This window comes from Capra hircus, chromosome 8 (assembly GCF_001704415.2).
Source record: "Capra hircus breed San Clemente chromosome 8, ASM170441v1, whole genome shotgun sequence".
In the NCBI taxonomy this organism is placed as follows: domain Eukaryota; kingdom Metazoa; phylum Chordata; class Mammalia; order Artiodactyla; family Bovidae; genus Capra; species Capra hircus.
In genome coordinates, this window is record NC_030815.1 from 71,158,379 (window position 1) to 71,176,724 (window position 18,346).

The window sequence follows — 18,346 nt, forward strand, 5'->3', positions numbered from 1 at the left end:
GAGTAATAAACACAGGAAACACAAAAGTAAAGGGCCAAATTCTTTTCCCATTTCGTTTACTATAGAATATCAAGCAGAGCTCTCTGTGCAAAACAGTAGATCCTTGTTGGTTATCTATTTTAAATATTGTCGTGTGTACATATCATATATATATATATATATATATATATGTATATATATATATAAAACTTTTCTGTATGCCTGGAACTAACACAACATTGTTAGTCAACTATGAAAAGAAAGAAAGTGTTCACTCAGTCATGTCTGACTCTTTGTGACCCCATGGACTGTAGCTTGCCAGGCTCCTCTGTCCATGGAATTCTCCAGGCAAGAATCCTGAGATGGGTTGCCATTCTCTTCTCCAGGGGATCTTCCTAAACCTGAAATCAAACCCAGGTCTCCTGTGTTGCCAGGCAAATTCTTTACTGTTTGAGTCACATGCTCCAATATAAGATAAAAATTTGGCATTGGCCCCCTCCCAGTGCAGGGTGCCCACTTTCAATCCCTGATCAGGAAACTAGATCACACATACCACAACTGAGATCAAAGATCCTGTGAGCTGCAAATAAGACCCACCACAGCCAAATAAATAAGTACAATTTTTTTTTTTAAAGAGAGGATGAAGAAACACAGACACACACACACAAACACACACACATATAAAGTAAAGGGCCAAAAAGGAGGAGAACATTCTCAGAAGCAGAAACACAGTCTCTCTCTTACCTTGGAGACCAATCTCACCTTAAGGAGTAACCCAAGAAACAAATTCAAAATAGGCTACTTTGCTATGTATAATGTATCTGCTGGAGAGTGAATGCCAGCTAACAGGGGCTGAGTTTAAATAACCAGCTACTATAGTTTTCGGTGCAAAACTGCTATAGTATCTTGCCCAATTAGTGGAGGAGGTGGAAATGATCTACAGAGGAAGTTTTGGACCCTAGTACACATATACCTTGCTTATGTGAATTTTTAAATCCTGGAAAGCTGTTAGCCAACATTAGGTCTCATAACGGCCTGGGCAGATGGTCAGTGGAAAATGCTCACTGAGGCCAAAATCTCCTCCACCACTTAGGGATTTTGGAGTAAGCTTATCAGGCAACAGATGGTGTTGTAGCATGATGACTTGGCAAGCCCAAAGGAGGCTGAAATGAATATTGAGTCCAGCCAGTTGTTTCTCAGAGGGGCTTCTGAAAAAATGTAAGTTCTCTTTAATGACAATGATGGCCAGTAAATAATTTAAGAGGTCAGACATGTCCTGAGCTTTAAAGAAGTTATGAAAAGCATATCCTGGGAGTAATCTACACAAATTAAACAAATGGCCCAAGAGCTGAAACTCATGGCTGAGTTTCATCATACTTAAGGGTCCATGGTGTTAAATGACCACAGTGTCCTGCATTACTTACTGGCTGATAAAGGGAGGGGGTTTTCTGTGCACTTACTAACACACTTTCCTATAGATTCAGCAAGATTTACAGACAGTCAGAGACATGTACCAAAGGGTCATAATGTTACTCTATTACTAAAGGATTAAACCATTTAATGTCTTCATCTCTGATCCATCCTCCTGAATTCCTCATCCCCCAATTGGTCAGACTTGCTTCAAGTGGACTTTGATATTTTAGTTCATCACCATAAAGGATTCTGTTTTTAGACTACTCTATCACTGACTCCAAACTCAGGCTTTATGAAATAGTATGCACTCAATTGTATAACAGCGTGGCCAAGGGATATATTGCTATACGAATGAGTGGAAAATGCCCCCTGTATGTTGGCCCTACGTTTACTTCTTTTTTGTTTCTAATTTTCTTTTTGGAGGCTAATTACTTTACAATATTGTGGGTTTTGCCATACATTCACATGAATCAGCCATGTGTTCCCCATTAGTACATGTGTTCCCCATCCTGATCCTCCCTCCAACCTCCCTCCCCATCCCATCCCTCAAGGTCATCCCAGTGCACCAGCCCTGAGCACCCTGTCTCATGCATTGAACCTGGACTGGTGATCTATTTCACATATGATAATATACATATTTCAATGCTGTTCTCTCATATCATCCCACTCCTGCCTTCTCCCTCAGAGTCCAACAGTCTGTTCTTTACATCTTTGTCTTTTTTCCTGTTTTGCATATAGGGTCATCATTGCCATCTTTCTAAATTCAATATATATGCATTAGTATATTGTATAGGTGTTTTTCTGACTTACTTTGCTCTGTATAGTAGGCTCCAGTTTCATCCACCTCATTAGAACTGATTCAAAGGCACTCTTTTTAATAGGTGAGTAATATTCCATAGTGTATATGTACCACAGCTTTCTTATCTATTCGTCTGCCAATGGACATCTAGGTTGCTTCCATGTCCTGGCTGTTGTAAACAGTGCTGCGATGAACACTGGGGCACATGTGTCCCTTTCAATTCTGATTTCCTTGGTATGTATGCCCAGCAGTGGGATTGCTGGGTCCTATGGCAGTTCTATTACCAGCTTTTTAAGGAATCACCATGCTGTTCTCTATAGTGGCTGTACTAGTTCACATTCCCACCAACAGTGTAAGAGGGTTCCTTTTCCTCCACACCATCTCCAGCATTTATTGTTTGTAGATTTTTGGATAGCAGCTATTCTGTCTAGCATGAGATGGTACCTCGTTGTGGTTTTGATTTGCATTTCTCTGATAATGAGTGATGTTGAACATCTTTTCATGTGTTTGTTAGCCATTTCTATGTCTTCTTTGGAGAAATGTCTGTTTAGTTCTTTGGCCCATTGTTTGATTGGGTCGCTTATTTTTCTGGAATTGAGCTGCAGGAGTTGCTTGTATAGTTTTTGAGATTAATTCTGTGTCAGTTGCTTCATTTGCTATTATATTCTCCCATTCTGGAGGCTGTCTTTTCACCTTGATTATACTTTTGTTTGTTGTGCAACTGCTTTTAAGTTTAATTAGGTCCCATATGTTTATTTTTGCTTTTATTTCCATTACGCTGGAAGGTGGGTCATAGAGAATCTTGCTATGATTTACATCAGAGAGTGTTTTGCCTATGTTTTCCTCTAGGAGTTTTATAATTTCTGGTCTTACATTTAGATTTTTAATCCATTTGAGATTATTTTTGTGTATGGTGTTAGAAAGTGTTCTAGTTTCATTCTTTTACAAGTGGTTGACCAGTTTTCCCAGTAGTTTGAGCATTTTTTGGCATTGCTTTTCTTTGGGATTGGAATGAAAACTGACCTTTTCCAGTCCTGTGGCCACTGCTGAGTTTTCCAAATTTGCTGGCATATTGAGTGCAGCACTTTCACAGCATCGTCTTTCAGGATTTGAAATAGCTCTACTGGAATTCCATCACCTCCACTAGCTTTGTTCGTAGTGATGCTTTCTAAGGCCCACTTGACTTCACATTCCAGGATGTCTGGCTCTAGGTGAGTGATCACACCATTGTGATTATCTGCGTTGTGAAGCTCTTTTTTTGTATAGTTCTTCTTGCCACCTCTTCTTAATATCTTCTGCTTCTCTTAGGTCCATAACATTTCTGTCCTTTATTGAGCCCATCTTTGCATGAAATGTTCCCTTGGTGTCTCTAATTTTCTTGAAGAGATCTCTAGTCTTTCCCATTCTGTTGTTTTCCTCTATTTCTTGGCATTGATCACTGAGGAAGCCTTGCTTATCTCCTTGCTTTTCTTTGGAACTCTGCATTCAGATGCTTATATCTTTCCTTTTCTCCTTTGCTTTTCACTTCTCTTCTTTTCACAGTTATTTGTAAGCCCTCCCCAGACAGCCATTTTGCTTTTTTGCATTTCTTTTCCATGGGGATGGTCTTGATCCCTGTCTCCAGTACAATGTCACGAACCTCATTCCATAGTTCATCAGGCACTCTATCTATCAATCTAGGCCCTTAAATCTATTTCTCACTTCCACTGTATAATCATAAGGGATTTGATTTAGGTCATACCTGAATGGTCTAGTGGTTTTCCCTACTTTCTTCAATTGAAGTCTGAATTTGGCAATAAGGAGTTCATGATCTGAGCCACAGTCAGCTCCTGGTCTTGTTTTTGTTGACTGTATAGAGCTTCTCCATCTTTGGCTGTAAAGAATATCATCAATGTGATTTCAGTGTTGACCATCTGGTGATGCCCATGTGTAGAGTTTTCTCTTGTGTTGTTGAAAGAGGGTGTTTGCTATGACCAGTGCATTTTCTTGGCAAAACTCTATTAGCCTTTGCCCTGCTTCATTCCGTATGCCAAGGCCAAATTCGCCTGTTACTCCAGGTGTTTCTTGACTTCCTACTGTTTCATTCCAGTCCCCTATAATGAAAAGGACATCTCTTTTGGGTGTTAGATCTAAAAGGTCTTGTAGGTCTTCATAAAACTGTTCAACCTCAGCTTCTACAGCGTTACTGGTTGGGGCATGGACTTGGATTACAGTGATATTGAATGGTTTGCCTTGGAAATGAACAGAGATCATTCTATCATTTTTGAGATTGCATTCAAGTATTGCATTTCAGACTCTTTTGTTGACCATGATGGCTATTCCATTTCTTCTGAGGGATTCCTGCCTGCAGTAGTAGATATAATGGTCATCTGAGTTAAAGTCACCCATTCCAGTCCATTTTAGTTTGCTGATTCCTAGAATGTCGACATTCACTCTTGCCATCTCCTGTTTGACCACTTCCAATTAGCATTGATTCATGGACCTGACATTCCAGGTTCTTATGCAATATTGCTCTTTACAGCATCGGACCTTGCTTCTATCACCAGTCATATCTACACCTGGGTATTGTTTTTGCTTTGGCTCCAACCCTTCATTCTTTCTGGAGTTATTTCTCCACTGATCTCCAGTAGCATATTGGGCACCTACTGACCTGGGGAGTTCCTCTTTCAGTATCCTATCATTTTGCCTTTTCATACTGTTCATGGGGTTCTCAAGGCAAGAATACTGAAGTGGTTTGCCATTCCCTTCTCCAGTGGACCACATTGTTTCAGACCTCTCCACCATGACCTGCCCATCTTGGGTGCCCCACAGGGCATGGCTTAGTTTCATTGAGTTAAACAAGGCTGTGGTCCTAGTGTGTTGCACTCATCTCACATGCTAGTAAAGTAATGCTCAAAATTATGCAAACCAGGCTTCAGCAATACGTGAACCGTGAACTTTCAGATGTTCAAGCTGATTTTAGAAAAGGCAGAGGAACCAGAGATCAAAGTGCCAACATCCGCTGGATCATTGAAAAAGCAAGAGAGTTCCAGAAAAACATCTATTTCTGCTTTATTGACTATGCCAAAGCCTTTGACTGTGTGGATCACAAGAAACTGTGGAAAATTCTGAAAGAGATGGGAATACCAGACCACTTGATCTGCCTCTTGAGAAACATATATGCAGGTCAGGAAGCAACAGTTAGAACTGGACATGGAACAACACACTGGTTCCAAATAGGAAAAGGAGTCCATCAAGGCTGTATATTGTCACCTTGCTTATTTAACTTCTATGCAGAGTACATCATGAGAAACGCTGGGCTGGAAGAAGCACAAGCTGGAATCAAGATTGCCAGGAGAAATATTAATAATCTCAGATATGCAGATGACATCACCCTTATGGCAGAAAGTGAAGAGGAACTAAAAAGCTCCTTGATGAAAGTGAAAATGTAGAGTGAAAAAGTTGGCTTAAAGCTCAACATTCAGATCATGGCATCTGGTCCCATCTCTTCATGGCAAATAGATGGGGAAACAGTGGAAACAGTGTCAGACTTTATTGTGGGGTCTCCAAAATCACTGTAGATGGTGATTGCAGCCATGAAATTAAAAGACGCTTACTCCTTGGAAGAAAAGTTATGACCAACCTAGATAGCATATTGAAAAGCAGAGACTTTACTTTGCCAACAAAGATCCATCTAGTCAAGGCTATGGTTTTTCCTGTGGTCATGTATGGATGTGAGAGTTGGGCTGTGAAGGAAGCTGAGCACTGAAGAATTGATGCTTTTGAATTGTGGTGTTAGAGAAGACTCTTGAGAGTCCCTTGGACAGCAAGGAGATCCAACCAGTCCATTCTGAAGGAGATCAGTCCTGGGTGTTCTTTGGAAGGAATGATGCTGAAGCTGAAGCTCCAGTAGTTTGGCCACCTCATGCGAAGAGTTGACTCATTGGAAAAGACTCTGATGCTGGGAGGAAATGCGGGCAGGGGGAAAAGGGGACAACAGAGGATGAGATGGCTGGATGACATCACTGATTCGATGGATGTGAGTCTGAGTGAACTCCGGGAGTTGGTGATGGACAGGGAGGCCTGGTGTGCTGCAATTCATGGGGTCATAAAGAGTTGGACACGACTGAGCGACTGAACTGACTGAACTGACTGAACTGACTGACTGAACTGACTGACTGACCAGTTTTCCCAGCACCACTTTTTAAAGAGATTGTCTTTTCTTCATTGTAAAATCTTGCCTCCTTTGTCAAAGATAAGGTGTCCATAGGTGTGTGGATTTATATCTGGGCTTTCTATTTTGTTCCATTAATCTATGTTTCTGTCTTTGTGCCAGTACCATACTGTCTTGAAGACTGTCGCTTTGCAGTATAGCCTGAAGTCAGGAAGGTTGATTCCTCCAGTTTTATTCTTCTTTCTCAAGATTGATTTGGCTATTCAAAGTTTTTTGTAATTCCATACAAATTGTGAAATTATTTGTTCTAAATCTCTGAAAAATACCGTTGGTAGCGTAATAGGGATTGCATTGAATCTATAGATTGCTTTGGGTAGTATACTCATTTTCACTATATTGATTCCTCCAATCTATGAACATGGTATATTTCTCCATCTATTTGTGTCATCTTTGATTTCTTTCACCAGTGTTTTATAGTTTTCTATATATAGGGCTTTTCTTTCTTTAGGTAGATTTATTCCTAAGTATGTTATTCTTTTTGTTGCAATGGTGAATGGAACTGTTTCCTTAATTTCTATTTCTGTTTTCTCATTCTTAGTGTATAGGAATGCAAGGGATTTCTGTGTGTTAATTTTATATCCTGCAACTTTACTGTATTCATTGATTAACTCTAGAAATTTTCTGGTGGAGTCTTTAGGGTTTTCTATGTAGAGGACCATGTCATCTGCAAAAAGTGAGAATTTTGCTTCTTCTTTTCCAACCTGGATTCCTTTTATTTCTTTTCAGCTCTGATTGCTGTGGCCAAAAGTTCCAAAAATATGTTGAATAGTAGTGGTGAGATTGGGCATCCTTGTCTTGCTCCTGACTTTAGGGGAAATGCTTTCAATTTTTCACCATTGAGGATAATGTTTGCTCTGGGTTTGTCATATATAGCTTTTATTATGTTGAGGTATGTTCCTTCTATGCCTGCTTTCTGGAGGTTTTTTTTTTTTTAAATCAAAATGGATGTTGAATTTTGTCAAAGGCTTTCTCTGCATCTATTGAGATAATCATATGGTTTTTATCTTTCAATTTGTTAATGTGGTATATCACATTGATTTATTTGTGAATATTGAAGAATCCTTGCATCCTTGGGATAAAGCCCACTTGGTCATGATGTATGATCTTTTTAATATGTTGTTGGATTCTGTTTGCTAGAATTTTGTTAAGAATTTTTGCATCTATGTTCGTCAGTGATATTGGCCTGTACTTTTCTTTTTTTGTGGCATTTTTATCTGGTTTTGGTATTAGGGTGATGGTGGTCTCATAGAGTGAGTTTGAAAGTTTACCTTCCTCTTCAATTTTCTGGAAGAGTTTGAGTAGGATAGGTGTTATCTCTTCTCTAAATTTTTGGTAGAATTCAGCTGTGAAGCCATCTGATCCTGGGCTTTTTTTTGTTGGAAGATTTCTGATTACTAAGTTTGAGGTGGGTCTCTTGTAGACAGCATCTATAGGGGTCTTGTTTTTGTATCCATTCAGCCAATCTTTGTCTTTTGGTTGGGCATTCAACCCATTTACATTTAACATAATTATTGATAAGTATGATCCCGTTGTCATTCACTTTGTTGTTTTGGGTTTGAGTTTATAAACTTTTTCTGTGTTTCCTGTCTAGAGAAGATCCTTTAGCATTTGCTGAAGAGCTGGGTTTTTGGTGCTGAATCCTCCGAGCTTTTGTTTTTCTGTAAAGCTTTTGATTTCTCCTTCATATTTGAATGAGATCCTTGCTGGGTACAGTAATCTGGGTTGTAGGTTTTTCTCTTTCATCACTGTAAGTATGTTCTAATATTCCCTTCTGGTTTGAAGAGTTTCTATTGAAAGATCAGCTGTTATCCTTATGGGGATTCCTTTGTGTGTTATTTGTTGTTTTTCCCTTGCTACTTTTAATATTTGTTCTTTGTGTTTGATCTTTGTTAGCTTGATTAATATGTATCTTGGGATGTTTTGCCTTGGGTTTATCCTGTTTGGGACTCTCCAGGTTTCTTGGAATTGGGTGACTATTTCCTCCCCATTTTAGGGAAGTTTTCAACTGTTATCTCCTCAAGTACTTTCTCATGGCCTTTCTTCTTGTCTTCTTCTTCTGGGACTCCTATGATTCAAATGTTGGGGTGTTTAACATGGTCCCAAACGTTTCTGAGTTTGTCCTCATTTCTTTTAATTCTTTTTTTTCCCCTCTCTGCTTCATTTATTTCCACAATTCTATCTTCCACCTCACTTATCCTATCTTCTGCTTCAGTTATTCTACTGTTTGTTCCCTCCAGAGTGCTTTTGATCTCAGTTATTGCCATACTTTGGCCATGTCATGTGAAGAGTTGACTCATTGGAAAAGACTCTGATGCTGAGAGGGACTGGGGGCAGGAGGAGAAAGGGACGACAGAGGATGAGATGGCTGGATGGCATCACTGACTCGATGGACATGAGTTTGAGTGAACTCCAGGAGTTTGTGATGGACAAGGAGGCCTAGCGTGTTGCAATTCATGGGGTTGCAAAGAGTCGGACACGACTGAGTGACTGAACTGAACTGAACTGATTCCATTATTTATTATTGATTGACTCTTTTTTATTTCTTCTAGGTCCTTGTTAAACTTTTCTTGCATCTTCTCAATCCTTGTCTCCAGACTATTTATCTGTAACTCCATTTTTTTTGTTTTCAAAATTTTGGATCATTTTTACTATCATTATTCTGAATTCTTCTTCAGTTAGACTCTGTATCTCCTCCTCTTTTGTTTGGTTTGGTGGGCTTTTATCATGTTCTTTTACCTGCTGAATATTTCTCTGCCTTTTCACCTTGTTTAGGTTGCTGTGTTTGGGGTGGCCTTTCTGTATGCTAAAAGTTTGTGGTTCCTCTTTGTTGTGGATGTTCCTCCTTGTTAAGGTGTCCCAGTCATTAACCACTGGAAGAGGGAGAATCTCGTTAAAGACACTTGTAGTTTTGGGTGAGGTCTGGGAGGTTCTGCAGAGCTTCCGAGCCCTCTCCCTATGAAGTCAGGGTGCCTTATCCTTCTAGTACACTGATTCTATGTTTACTTCTTCACATCCAGCTGGGGCAGCTCTCAAAAGCCTATCAAAGCTAAACTCAAAATTTTGCTCATCCAACTGCTTTAAATATAGCCATGGAATTTCAAGAGTGTTTATAAATTTAAAAAGGTTAAAACTAAAATAAAGTGGAAATACAACTTATTATGATTTGTGGGATAGAGTGAGGCAGTGCTTAGGGAAAATTTGCAGCACTGAGTGCACATATTAATAAGGAAGAAAGATTAAAATCAATAATTTAAGTTTCCTTTGGAAATTAGAGAAAAAGAACAAACTAAATTTGTCACCCTGCTTATTTGACTTATATGCAGAGTACAACATGAGAAATTCTGGACTGGAGAAAGCACAAGCTGGAATCAAGATTGCCGGGAGAAATATCAATCACATCAGATATGCAGATGACACTACCCTTCTGGCAGAAAGTGAAGAACTAAAGAGTCTCTTGATGAAAGTGAAAGAGGAGAGGGAAAAAGTTGGCTTAAAGTTCCCCATTCAGAAAACTAAGATCATGGCATCTGGTCCCATCACTTCATGGCAAATAGATGGGGAAACAGTGGAAACAGTTGTTGATTTTATTTTGGGGGGCTCCAACATCACTGCAAATGGTGATTGCAGCCATGAAATTCAAAGATGCTTACTCCTTGGAAGGAAAGTTATGACCAACCTAGACAGCATATTAACAAGAAGAGACGTTAATTTGTCAATAAAGGTCCATCTAGTCAAGGCTATGGTTTTTCCAGTGGTCATGTATAGATGTGAGAGTTAGACTATAAAGAAAGCTGAGCACTGGAGATTTGATGCTTTTTAGTTGTGATGTTGGAGAAGACTCTTGAGAGTCCCTTGGACTGCAAGGAGATCCAACCAGTCCATCCTAAAGGAGATCAGTCCTTGGTGTTCATTGGAAGAACTGATGTTGAAGCTGAAACTCCAATGCTTTGGCCACCTGATGGGAAGAGCTGACTCATTTGAAAAGATCCTGATGCTGGAAAAGATTGAGGGCAGGAGGATAAGGGGATGACAGAGAATGAGATGGTTGGATGGCATCACTAACTCAATGGACATGGGTTTGGGTTGACTCCGGGAATTGGTGATGGACAGGGAGGCCTGGCATGCTGCTGTTCATGGGGTCACAAAGAGTCAGACATGACCTAGCAACTGAACTGAACTGAAATTCAAAGTAACCAGGAGAAAAATACTCTCTTAGACTTACCATCAATGAAATTAAAAATAGGAACTCAGTAGAGAAAATCAATGAAGCCAAAAGCTGGTAATTTGAAAAGACCAATTAATAGATAAATTTTCACCAGATTGATTAAGAAAAGAAGGAGAGGATACAAATTGCAAATATCAGAAGTGAAAGAGGAGACCTCAGAACAGATTGTATGGATATTAAAAAGATAATGAAGGAATATTATGAACAACTGTATGCTCACAAAGTTGATAACCTAGATAAAATGGACCAATTCTTTTAAAGAAATGTCTGTCAAATCTCACACAAGAAGAAATAGATTATCTGAATAGGCCTATATCTATTAAAGAAATTGAATTAAAAATTTATAAATTTCCCAAACAAGAAGCACAATAAACCCTAGATGAGTTTATTGGTAAATTCCACCAAATATTTAAGGGAGACATGCCATTTCTCTATAATCTCTTCCAAAAATATAACCAGGGGTAATAAATCCTGACTGTTTCTAGGCCAGAATTAACCTAATATCAAAACCAGACATGACATTATGAGAAAAGAAAACTGTAGGCTGATACGTCTCTTGAACATAGACACGAAAATCCTCAAGAAAATACAATCAGATCAAACCTAACAATATATCAAAAGAATGATACACAATGACCGAGTGGGATTCATCTCATATAGTCAAGGCAAATTTAACATTCAAATATCAATTAATGTGATCCATCACACCAACAGGCTAGAGAAGGAAAAATTACATGATCAAATCAGTACATGCAGAAAAAGCGGTTGACAAAATCCAACACCTATTCATGATAAAAACTCACCAAACTTGAAACAGAGGGGAACTTCTTTGACTTGAAAAGAACATTTACCAAAAAATTCACAATCGATGTCATATTTAATGATGTGTGTATGCTCAGTCACTCAGTCGTGTCCAGCTCTTTCATGACCCCATGGATTGTAGCCCACCAGGCTCCTCTGTCCATGGAATTTCCCAGGCAAGAATACTGGAGTGGGTTGCTATTTTCTACTCTAGGGGATCTTCTCGACCCAGGGACCAAAACCATGTCTCTTATGTCTCCTGCATTGGCAGGTGGATTCTTTACCACTGTGCCACCTGGAAAGCCCACCAACAGTCTACTGAAATCCCTGACCATTGTCCATTGCTTGATTGTATTTTATCATCCTAAAGAGTGATTTCTACCTTTTAGGTTTCACCCATTATCTGTCCTTGAAGATTTATTATTTGCACAAAATTTATACTTCATTTGTGGGCCAAAAAAAAAATGAAACAGGAAGGAAATTTCTTTCTCAGTAAGGAAGAATTCCATGAGAACAAGAATAAGAAAATTCTCTCACTTGTTTGGGGGCCATTAGCAGTCCCCTCAAGTTTTTTTCAATTATTCGCTTATAAAACAGGAATGATGACACTTATTTTAGAGCATGGTTGCAAAGATTAAATGAGACTCAGAATGCCATGTTCTGAAAATATTAGCTCCCTTTGCAAATTCCTGTGACTTTCATCCTTTTAGCTTGTTTGAAAGGAACAAATTTCACTTTAAAAAAAAAACATTCATAGTTGTCAAGGCGCCACACATTCAGATGGAAAGGCCCTATTTTTATCTTCTGTTTTAATGTAACACATATTCTACTGTAGCTAAGGCAAACATAAATATAGATGCATATATTTGAGGATAGAAATTTGCTAGAGAGCTAAAAATGTTCCAGCATTCCCTACTATTCTTTTGTTCCTATTTTCCATGTGTGTGTGTGTGTGTGTGTGTGTGTGTCTCCTATCAAGGAGGGACAGTATTACCCTTGTGCATGTGTGTTTCAAGCAAGTTTTCACGAGAGTAAATGACAAAGCACTCAATGAATGGAAACTCAGGTGGAAACCAGAATTCCTTGGCATGCTTCCTGAGTCAATCTCAAAATGAAAGTTTTCCCTCTTGCTAGTGTCAACATATGTATTTATATATGATATAATCATCAGGAAAACTATATACAGCAGACCCTGCAGTCATTAAACTGAAGTTAGAATTGCTATATTGTCACTCATCAGCTATGGGATCATAAGTAAATTTACATCTGTGAACCTGAATTTCTTCGTCTGTGAAAATAGGAATTATATCTGCATCTGAGTGAGATAATGAATATACATAGAAAAGATACATGTTTGTGTGATTTTAATCAAAAAGTTTTATGTAAACTTTGCATAACATTCCTACGTCCAAATGGAAGAACATTTCCTCAACCCTTCACTGCCCCAGCCCACTGCAATGAAAACCCAACTTTAAAAACAGTACCAGTTAAAACACAATTAATTTACTTTCTATGAGTAACTACAGAATATTAAGTGCTTTATGTTTATAATTTGCATGTCAAAAGAGTGCTTGTAAGTAAAGATTTATATGCATTTCTAAGCAAGACATGGTGCTATCACTGATTTATTTATCTATATTCCTTACAATCTTCTGAAGAAAGGCAGAATAGTAAAAGACAAGGTGACACATGTGTGTCATATTTATCATGGCTCCCCTCTCTTGTGCCCACAGCAGACATTTCAAGTCAATAACAGAACTTATGGTCTCAGAATCCTTCACAGTGTTTCCAGGAGCCGCTACCAGTCTGTAATACTTGACTGGTAAAATGAAACCCATAGGCCATCCAGTCTATAGGGAAAGGAAGAATGCACAGCAAGCTAACACGATTGCTTCCCTCCCAATTCTCTCTGAGGTCTTAGACATATCACACAACTTGTCCAAGACCTACCTCTCTCATGTGTAAAACAAGAGAAGTGCAGTGACTTTGTGATGTGTCCGCATAGCTGGGCTGAATTAACCCCTAATTTCCTTTCCAGCTAGCATTAACCAGAAGAGAGATTCTTACAGGAGACTTAGAGGATGGAAGTGAAGTAATAGCCATTCTGTAGACTGTATGCATTGTCACTCATCTGCTGACTCACCTTGCTAGTGTGAGGCAGCAAATGGGTCTGGATTGTTAAACCATGTCAGTTATCTTCTTTATATTTCTCCAGTTCCTGGGCCAGGTGTATCTGTGTTCCTAGCTCCTGCCTCAGCAGAGTTCAGAGATGATTGAAACTGATGCGGGTTTCATACCATCCTTCATTTGTGCTTATGGGTTCCTGCTTGATCTTCCTCTTCCTCATCCCATACCCATCTCCCCTTCCCAACTTCTGTCCTGTGAACTTTGAACTCCAGAATTGGACACAAATACAACCTGACTGAGACCAACAGTTGCATAAGATCAAGTCTCTGTAACAAATCCATGCATAGCCTAGTGATTTTGTGCCTGTGACTGAACCCTGACTGATATGGAAATTACAATCAGATCATTTCTAAAATTTCTTCTAATTCCTTCTGTTTACGTATGGGAAGCTCAGATAGCATAATTGTTAGGGGCTGGTAAAGCGTCTGTCTACAATATGAGAGACTTGGGTTCAATTCCTGGGTTGGGAAGATTCCCTGGAGAAGGAAATGGCAACCCACTTCAGTACTCTTGCCTTGAAAATCCCATGGACGGAGGAGCTTGGTGCAGGCTACTATCCATGGGGTCGCGAAGAGTCGGGCACGACTGAGAGACTTCACTTTCACACTTTGTAGTCTGGGCTAACCCAGGTTCAAATGTTAGCTTTGACATAACTGCTTATGTCTCTTTAGACAGTTTTTAACCTCTTTAAATATCATATTTCTTGCCTATAATAAAAAGTTGTTAATATTTATCCCTATCATAAGACCATTGTGAGAATTAAAGAAAATTATAGAATACTTTGTATCATGCCAGGCACTCAAAAAATGGTAGCTTTAAAAAATTTCAAGAAGCCATCTATCTATGAGAAGGAAAAAAAGTATCAATTTTATCCACAAAAACTATATTGTTTATACTTCCATTTTCATTTTATCTTCTTTAAGCTATGATTTGATATTTGATTTATAGTTAATTATTTTAATTCAGTGACTTTACATTTTGAAACAAAATATTTCTGTTGATTAATTCTTTTTATGCAGCACCAAGTCTACATACGTCAGTATCATATAATGTAAAGAGCACCTGGATGACTCCAAAATTCTGGATTCAAGCTTGACTTCCCTGCTTCTGGCAGGTCACTTGAACAGATAACATAGCACTACTAAAAACTGCTTCCTTATCCATGAAACTACAGTAATACCTCTTAGGAATATCTGACTTTAAAGCGTTGTCATGAAGGTTAAAGGTGAAAGAATGTTGGTAACTTCAGAATGCTTTGTAAATGCATGTGGTGTCATTGCTATTGGACATGTTCTTGTTAAAGTCCAATTTGAATTGTTGTTCTGCATCTGTTCAGCCAAATAGCAGTGCTATTTAATTTCCACTTTGTAAGATGACTTGGGAAGCATCAAATCCAAAGGGAATCGAGTTTTCCTCTTACTCCCCAAAATAAGAATAATGCAACATATTGTGCCTATTAATCATTTAACCTTGCATACCAAAATGTGGGAGAAAAAAAAGCCAGACCTCTAAAATTTCTCCATTATACTATTTTTGTATTGAATAAATGAGTAACTGAGTGACAGCTATAAAAAATAAAGTTAGCATACATAATTTAATGCTTAGAATGGTCAGGATACTTGGGCAAGTGTGATGAGTTTGATGGAATCTTGGTCTTTAAAGAGAAACAAACCTAATAGGGAGACTAGATCATGTTACATGTACAAATTAAACATAATTCATAATAGGAAATGAGTGTCAGCATCTGGAGGACAACCCAGTTTAGACAATCAGATAATTTTTTTCTCATACAGAACTTTTTTGTACGACCTCATATGACTTAGTGGTAAAAGAATCCACCTGCCAATGCAGGAGACTCAAGTTTGACCTCTGGGTCGGGAAGATCCCCTGGAGATGGAAATGGTAACCCACTCCAGTATTCTTGCCTGTGAGTCCATGGAGTCACAAAAGAGTCAGACATGACTTAGTGACTAAACAACAAATACTTTTTTAGTACCATGTTTACTAAAGTTGAACTAGCATGATCAAATGAACTTCAAGTCCGGGCAATTAGGCCAAGGTTTGATATCTAGATCAAAAAAGAATAAAAATGGATAAATAAAGAAAAGATGGCTCACAATATAGCACAAGGAGCTCTACTCAGTGCTCTGGGGTGACCCAAGTGGGAAGGAAATAAACAAGAGAGGATATATGCATATGCGTGGATGATATGCTTTCCTGTACAGCAGAAACTAACACAGCATTGTAAAGTTCAAAATCTTCAAAATCTAGATACTAGATTTCCTTGGTCAGGAACTGGCTAGTAGCGTCTCTCATGGTGACTATGAAAACTGAAAAGTGAAAGTGTCAGTCGCTCAGTTGTGTCTGACTCTTTGAGAGTTCATGGGCGGTAACCTTTGTCCGTGGAGTTCTCCAGGCAAGAATACTGGAATGTGTTGCCATTCCTACTCTGGGGAATCTTCCTGACCCAGGGGTCAAACCTGGGTCTCTCACATTGCAGGCAGATGGTTTACTGTCTGAGCCAACAGGGAAGCCCCATGGTGACAACAGACACCATTTTATTATCTTGGCTAAGTAGGGACTTTTTTTTTCTAATTTCCCACTGTATTGGTGAAAGTGAAAGTCACTCAGTTGTGTCTGACTCTTTGCAACCCCGTGGACTATACAGTCCATGGAATTCTCCAGCCAGAATACTGGAGTGGGTAGCCTTTCCCTTCTCCAGGGAATCTTCCCAACCTAGAGATCGAACCCAGGTCTCCTGCATTGCTGGCAGATTCTTTACCAGCTGAGCCACAAAGGAAGCCCCAACTTTTCACTTATTAATTATATAATTTTCGTGTTTTTTTTTCAGTAAGTGTGATTGTAGCAATTCATAAATAGACTCACTCTCCAAAAAGCTTATGATATGGCTAGAGAGCTAAAACATATACACATAAAACTTTAAAATTTTTACTGAATATTTAGCAATTCAATAAAGATGTAAGCAATAAATGCTTGAAGATTTCTGGTGAAGTGATATGGGGAGAGAGACCTGACTTACAGCTGGACTGGAAATGATGGCTCTTTATCTCCAGGGACCCCTGGATGTCTGGTTTTACGTTTAGCCAAGATAATGGCAGTGGTATTTACAATGTGCTGAAACTCCCCTAGTGACCCTTAGGTCAGTTTCTTTACTGTGGTCTGCAACTGGTCTAAATAGCTTTGTAACCTAACTTGATTACTTAAAGAGCCACTGAGAGCTTTGGGGGATTTCTCTCTAAGATTCATGACATAGATCTCTGGTTTAAGCGAGAGGGTCAATCCATTGCCTGGTGCTCAGAGAAAAGGTCCTAGTGTGTTTGGGTCATGTGATGTCTCTTGGACCTCTGATGCTCCCCTGCATTCTCTGTTTCTTGATCCCCTGTATCTTTTGTTGTTGTTGTTTAGTTGATAAGTGGTGTCCAACTCTTTTGTGACCCCATGGACTGTAGCCCACCAGTCTCCTCTGTCCATGGGATTTCCCAAGAAAGAATACTGGAGTGGGTTGCCATTTCCTTCTCCAGGGGATCTTCCCTACCCAGGGACTGAACCTGAGTCTCCTGCAAGTCTCCCGCATTGCAGGTGAATTCTTTACCACTGAGGCACCAGGAAAGCACCCCGGTATCCTTTTGTTGTTTTTGTGTTAGTCATTCAGTTGTGTGTGACTCTTTGCAACCCCATGGACTGTAGTCCACCAGGCTCCTCTGTCCATGGGATTCTCCAGGCAAGAATACTGGAGTGGGTTGCCATTCCTTTCTCTACCTGTATCCTTTACTTTTAAATAAAAGTACAGTTGAGTACATGCTGTAGAGTCCAGTAGTGGCATACCCAAACTGGAGAAGACAGTATACTTCACTGAACACCAAACAGTCCACCTCCCAGATGGGACATGGGAAACGACCCTCCCCCACGCTGTAATTTAGATAAGAAAGGCAAAGTCATTGTTTAGGGAAAGGAAAAATGAGGTAAGGGGTGGAGAATGAAAATATTGTTTCTATGTGGTTTCTCCCTGTCCACTCCTAAGCTGAGGTCACAAAAATATTCCTTCTACTGATGAACAGAAATGTAGTTATAGATCCAGGGCCTGAGGAGGAAGCTAAATAGACAATACAAGAGATTCAAACAGAGGGAAAATCAAGAAGAGATACCTTTCTACTGAATTAAAAAAAAAAAAAGATTGGGATTAACATAGACACACCACTATAAAAATAATAGATAACTAATAAGGAACTGCTGTATAGCAGCAGGAGATCCAACCAGTCCGTTCTGAAGGAGAGCAACCCTGGGATTTCTTTGGAAGGAATGATGCTAAAGATGAAGCTCCACTACTTTGGCCACCTCATGCGAAGAGCTGACTCATTGGAAAAGACTCTGATGCTGGGAGGGATTGGGGGCAGGAGGAGAAGGGGATGACAGAGGATGAGATGGCTGGATGGCATCACCGACTCGATGGACATGAGTCTGGGTGAACTCCGGGAGATGGTGATGGACAGGGAGGCCTGGCGTGCTGCGATTCATGGGGTCGCAAAGAGTCGGACACGACTGAGCAACTGAACTGAACTGAACTGTATCGCACAGGGACCTCTACTCAATGCTCTGTAATGATGTATATGGGAAAAGAATCCAGAAAAAGAGTGGCTATATGTATATGTAGAACTGATTCACTTTGCTGTACAGCAGAAACCAACACAACACTGTAAATGAAAAATAC